Source organism: Paramisgurnus dabryanus, chromosome 9 (assembly GCF_030506205.2).
Source record: "Paramisgurnus dabryanus chromosome 9, PD_genome_1.1, whole genome shotgun sequence".
In the NCBI taxonomy this organism is placed as follows: Eukaryota; Metazoa; Chordata; class Actinopteri; order Cypriniformes; family Cobitidae; genus Paramisgurnus; species Paramisgurnus dabryanus.
The window spans coordinates 19834153-19840152 of record NC_133345.1 but is presented as its reverse complement, the minus strand read 5'-3'; the positions used below and the strand labels follow the sequence as shown (position 1 = coordinate 19840152).

General features: G+C 39.7%; 1 protein-coding gene across 4 annotated transcripts in view; it reads left to right on the top strand.

The window, feature by feature from the left end:
* Positions 1-490: 490 nt before the first annotated feature.
* b3gat1a (beta-1,3-glucuronyltransferase 1 (glucuronosyltransferase P) a) overlaps positions 491-6000 on the top strand; it is a 72662-nt gene continuing 67152 nt past the window's right edge. For all 4 annotated transcript variants that reach the window (XM_073815732.1, XM_065283037.2, XM_065283035.2 and 1 more), the window contains exon 1: positions 491-961. The gene's annotated coding sequence lies outside the window, so the exon portion shown is untranslated. The remainder of the gene's footprint in view (positions 962-6000) is intronic.

Genomic DNA, 6000 nt, shown 5'->3' with positions numbered 1-6000 from the left:
AATCAATTTATTTAAGCTACATTTAAACAAAAAAGATTAGTAAAGTAAAATAAAATATAACAATTTTGTTTAAATGTAGCTTAAATAAATTGACTGCAACCACTTACCTAAAAAAAATTTCAGTGTTGTTTTCAACATAGCTTTATTACTATTTTTAAATAAATTTAGGAATTACAACAATCCAATGTACATGCATAAAATGTGGATAACACGTCTTTAGATCAGCGAAAGAAGTCGTCTGTACAGTTTGAATGAGTGAAAATGATGCTGGTTATGTATAGCTTACAAACAAGAGGAAATGTATAGAAAACCACAACAGTACATCTACATGCATATACGAACACACATACAGCATCATTACTATCCATTCAATACCTCCTCCAAATCTCTCTCACCCCCTCCTGCCCCCCTTATTCTCTCTCTCTCTCCCTCGTGTTTCTCTCCCAGCCCACCCTGCTCTCAGTCATAATGGTACATGCCATTAGTGAGCACATCTTAAGAGAGGAGGGGGGTCTCTGCCTCTGCGAAGAGGCTACGCTGTAGCCACAAACACATTCACAGATGTGTCTCCATGCATTCTGACAGCCAGCAAGAGCCGCTACACTGAATGTAGAGGAAGAAATTGAGGGACGAAGAGAGACCACCAAGAAAATTACAACAGCATTACTGCGTGGTCTTGCCAAAATCCCTCTCGAATCGTGGGCTTGAGTGAGAGTGTGTCTGACAGTAGAAAGAAGAAAGGGGGGTAAATCTACCAGCTGATTCGTTCTCGAGGGTCCTTATTACTGCCTCCACTTTAATATTAAACCTCAATCCAGAATCTACAGCACAAACAAATACAGAAATCATATCAACGATCTGACAAAAAAGAGAGACAAAGAGTAAGAGAAGGACCTAGAGGATTTTTTTGACGAATGAAGCATCAGGCAGCATGTGGTGGATATAGCCGCATCTACATAAGGTAAGACAAACATTCATTGTCTGATCTAGACAGAACACAACACAAAGAGGCAAAAATCTGTGCCGACGGGCAATCAGTCAATGCATGCCGAGACCGCTGTGCTCTCCCTCGCGTGGAAGATTGAGATACGGTTGTTTGGATGAGCCCTGGAGAATAAGCCATGCATATGTTAAGATGTGATGTTTTCACAGAGATAGCCTGATGAAAGCAATCCTTCTTAATCCTGACTGAGCTCCGTGAGCTCCATAGTGTTGGCTAGGCAGATTTAGTCACCAGGTGGGAACCTTGGGCAACAGTCATGTTTCTGTATACATCCGTGAGTTAATGCACAATACTCATCCGTACTGGCTCTGTTGGATATATTGGCAGTATGTATTGTAGCAACATAGTATAAACATTTAAAGCAGACTTGTTATTTTTAAACTCACCACTTTGCACACCTGAAGATATGAATCAAGGTTAGTTATCTCTGAATTTGTATTGTGATATGTTTTTTCCTATGCCAAACTTAAATGCCATATCTGCATTGCAATAATAATCATAGAGCTGCCATAGCAGAAGAACTAACACCTCAACACACGAATGCCACGCAGCACAGATTTCCATCTAAATCTACACCCGGATTTTAGCGTTCAGTCATTAAAGGCTTAGCTTAGAGCCCCTTCACCCGCTTGACCCAGTGTCACTCGCAGTAAAAATCCCAAGTTATTTGATGCCAATTAGATGAAGAAAGCATCAGTTCAATGTACAGAGTCCACTCTCATTTACTCAGCCAGCTGCTAAAACAATAACAAGCACGGCTAAATATGTCAGAGCTATAACGCCAATACTCCAGGGCACGACTATAAAGCTATTAGTATAGACGTGTAGTGATGTCATCAATGCATCTCTGTGAGTCTGTTATATTGTCCCACACTAAGGAATTGGTGCCAAAACAGAACAGTAAGCTTTCAGTTTTAAATGACTTCAATATTTACATTGATGCATTTGGCAGATGCTTTGTTTTCACCAAAGTGATACAGTATGTTACAAGGTATATATTTTATCAGTATGTGGGACCATTTGTGCTTCTAATGCAATGCTCGAACATGCATGAACACATGATTTCAGTGTATGAGTAAACTTTTCATGCAAAACTAGTAAACAGATGAGCTAGTAAATGGATGAGGAACTAAAGAAAACATTATATATTCATTATTAGCATTATATATTCAGTCAACGCTCTGCAGCCAGGTAAAGTTGCCTCTCTCAGTATAATGTGGCTGTTCTCCACTCCAACATTTTTAGCCTTTCCTCTGTCAGCACATAACACTGATAGCTTGTATTTCACCTTCAACAATATTACAGGCTCACAGGAGTATCCGTACTATATATGCAGTTCAGTAAGCTATGAAATCCCTCAATGCTTTGCCATAACTCATTGCAGGACAACTTATGTGATCAGAGCGCACGGAGAGGGCTAAGGTTACAAAACAGAAGAATACAAGCCAACAATATAAGTCAGCCCCTTAGATAAATCATTGAAGATGCAGAGATTTTAGCTTCAGCAAATTTCTGAGTTGTTTTGTAGCCCTGTGGGTAAAATTCACAGTGATTCTGCTCGAAACACGTCTGATGTTGGCATTTGAAAGCATGCTAAGAAAGGACTGCTTGCTGCAGGCTCTCTTTCCACCGTTGCTTACACACACAGAGAGAGAGAGAAATACACACGAATTCACACGCTCGACCTCACACACAATTTTTCGTGAAGCAGACAAACTCTGATTCAAACTGCAACTGCTGTGTCCCATTTCTTTCTTTATTTTACAGAAAACCCACATAAAAAAACTGTTTTCATATGTGTCACAAAGGCTATTAGTTTGCTGGTGGCGTTTCGGCTCTCTAAAGACTGTAAAGCAATTCACAACGCCATCTGAATCTCCATGCCATGAATATTAACCAGCACAATTGTTCCCTGAGTGACGCTACCACAGATGCATTATTCATTCATCCCCATGCTGCCACACAGAGTTACACACCGCTTTGGCAAGATCAACTCTTTACCAGCTCGCGCCCGCCACCAACACCCATTGCTCTCTTTCTCAATGGCCGGCTAATGAACAGCTGAGAAACAGAATAAGAAAGAAGGAAGAAGGGAAAAAGCAAGAGGACAGATTGCCAGGCCTCAGGCTGGGCTGTTATTCTGCCTTCTTGAAATGGGCACCGCAGGGCTTTGAGCTTGTGTTTGGCTGCCATCTCTGGCCCACTTTAGTTGTGCAGTCATAGACACGCACACACACTCAAACACACACACACACACACACACACACACACACACACACACACACACACACACACACACACACACACACAAAAATGCACTCTCATTACAGAACCATAACACCCCCAGGGACAGCAGCTGTTAGCCCCGGAAGAGCTTAGCTCATAGTAGCAAAAGGGCTAAGAAGCTAAAATGACTGTGCCATGCCATATTTCCTCAGTGGGGTCTCACTCCATGTGCCAAACGAATCCATCCATTCATATATGCCTCACCTTTTTCGTAATGATGCCTGGCAGCAGTACAATTACTGTATAATCCTATTACACTGATTTCAGATCTGTACCGCTCTATTCTTATGCTTATAATGTATGGGCCTTTGTGTGTGCCCAAAAAATGTACTTGGCTACGCCTAATTTAATTGTGGACATGAAAATTGGTCAAATAAACCGCTATGTACTTAATTCAAACACCTTGAGGCAAATTTACTAAACAGTTCAGCACAACTAATATTTCTGTGTGCAGCCCACCGTTGAATTCTCTAACCACCCACAAACAAGCTTAACCAGGTGCTAAATGTGCTGAAATAGCTCTGTGCCATGAGTATTTAAAATAAGTCATTATCAACCTATTAAACACAAACAACCTGCTTTATATGCAAATTAGTCTTATAATTCACATAATTTACCTTGTTTACAAAATTCAGCATCGTTAGCTTGACACAGTTACAGTTCTTAAATGGTAGTTTTATAATTATTTACAGTACTCACGCTCATGTCTTTTAGGCCTTATGTCATGATGTCTTTTTTTGATCTTCTGAACCAAAGCGCTGTGTGTTATTTTGGGTTTACTATTTACTGTACCATTTCTCTGCGTGCACCTTCATGAGAGCGCAGCATGACAAACTATCCCTGGATACTTGCAGTCAAGTAAAGTATGTTTGTTTCCATAACAACCAGTACGCACACTGTAAAATAAATGCAGAAGTTGTTAAAACAACTTGGTTTGGCAAGTCAGTTCAACCTACTACTTTAAGTTTTATCTCGTGATAAGTAAGGAATAACTGATGGGCCATTGAATTATTCGAAAATAATGCACACCCTAGGTGGTAATGCGGCATAAGTATTCCTGAAAATATGCTCATTTTCCAGCTCCACTAGAGTTAAACATTTGATTCTTACCGTTTTGGAATCTATTCAGCTGATCTCCGGGTCTGGTGGTACAACTGTTAGCATAGCTTAGCACAATCCATAAAATCTGATTAGTCCATCAGCATTGCACCTAAAAAAAAAAACAAAGAGTTTTGATATTTTTCCTATTTAAAACTTGACTCTTCTGTAGTAACATCGTGTACTAAGACAGACGGAAAATTAAAAGTTGTGATTTTCTAGGCAGTTATAACAAACGGTGCTATATAGCACCAAAAGTGGTTCTTTGCTCGTAATCATAGAAGAACCGTTCTTAGTGCCATATAGCACCGGTGTAGAACCATATGGGGGCCATATAGCACCACTATAGCACCAAATATGGTTCTACATGGCACTATGTGGTTCTACACAGGTGCTTCACAGGTGCTTCACCGGTGCTATATGGCACTAAAAACGGTTCTTCTATGATTACGAGCAAAGAACCACTTTTGGTGCTAAATAGAACCATTTTTTAGAGTGATACTCTCATTCTGGCGTAATAATCAAGGACTTTTCTGCCGTAACATGGCTGCAGGTGGTGCAATAATATTACGTAGTGCGTAGAAACTCTTTGGTTACTTTTTTAGACGCAATGCTAATGGTCTGATCAGATTCAATGGATTATGCTTAGCTATGTTAAAAGTGGTACACTCTAAAAACAAACGGTTCTATATAGCACCAAAAGTGGTTCTATATAGCACCGGTGAAGCACCAGTGAAGCACCTGTGTAGAACAATATAGTGCTCTTTAGAACTATATGTGGTGCTATAGTGGTGCTATATGGCCCCTATATGGTTCTACACTGGTGCTTCACTAGTGCTATATAGCACTAAAAATGGTTCTTCTATGATTACGAGCAAAGAACCACTTTTAGTGCTATACACTCTAAAAAACAAACGGTGCTATATAGCACCAAAACAGTTGCTTTGGATCGTAACGATAGAAGAACCATTTTTAGTGCCATATAGCACCGGTGAAGAACCAGTGAAGCACCAGTGAAGCACCAGTGAAGCACCTGTGTAGAACCATATAGTGCTATGTAGAACCATATGTGGTGCTATATGGCCCCTATATGGTTCTACACTGGTGCTTCACTGGTGCTTCACTGGTGCTTCACTGGTTCTTCACCGGTGCTATATGGCACTAAAATGGTTCTTCTATCGTTACGATCCAAAGCAACTGTTTTGGTGCTATATAGCACCGTTTGTTTTTTTAGAGTGTATAGAACCGTTTGTTTTTTGAGTGTACCGCCAGACCCGGAGATCGGCTGAATGGATTCCAAAACGATAAAAATCAAATGTTAAACTCTATTGGCAATAGAAAATGACCATATTTGCAAAAAAGCATCCCTTTAAAGAAAATATTTTGCTTGGCATTGAACGTTGAGCTTTATAATTTTGCAGGTATTATTTATGCTCCAACAGCAACATTACACACTAACTTTCTTACTTTTATATAATCTAAAGAGCTTTTTTACCACAAAGAACCTTTTTTGAAACAGAAAGATTCTTCAGATTTTAACGGAAATCATTTAGCAAAACAATTTCTTTTATGGCATTGTAAAGCTATTTTAAAGATTGTAATTATCTTTAACA